Source organism: Etheostoma spectabile, chromosome 11, assembly GCF_008692095.1.
Source record: "Etheostoma spectabile isolate EspeVRDwgs_2016 chromosome 11, UIUC_Espe_1.0, whole genome shotgun sequence".
NCBI classification, from domain to species: Eukaryota; Metazoa; Chordata; class Actinopteri; order Perciformes; family Percidae; genus Etheostoma; species Etheostoma spectabile.
Genome location: NC_045743.1, coordinates 17,678,661 through 17,679,134, shown reverse-complemented (window position 1 = coordinate 17,679,134; position 474 = coordinate 17,678,661).

Below are 474 nucleotides of genomic sequence, written 5' to 3'. Positions count from 1 at the left end.
GAAGGGACGTCAGGGCTCCAAATGGAGGCGTAGGTTCAAATCCCACTTCTGACGAGAGCCTTTGAGCTGCAGGTTAGATGGCGTAGAGGCTGAGCTCAGCTTTGAGTCACTGCAGCGGATGACGTTGTTTACTGACTTTGTGTTGTCACGATGTATTTATTTGGACATCAGCGTATTTGTTTAACGTAAAAAATAACAAAACCGATATTTGTAACTTAAATATAAGCGTCAGGGTGGCCGAGCACGAAAACAACAACCAAAACAACCCTGTCTAGAAAGTCAGAAATTAACCTAACGAACCAAATATGGCCGAAAGAATAACAATTGGAAACTGAAAAGTACTAATTAAACTACATTAAATTAACTAATTAAAGTCCTAATCTAACAACAACTTAACAAAGACAACGTGTGGCTGGTTGGGAGGAGAGGAGGATGAGGAATGCCTGCTGCCCCCCCCCCCCCCCCCCCCCCCCC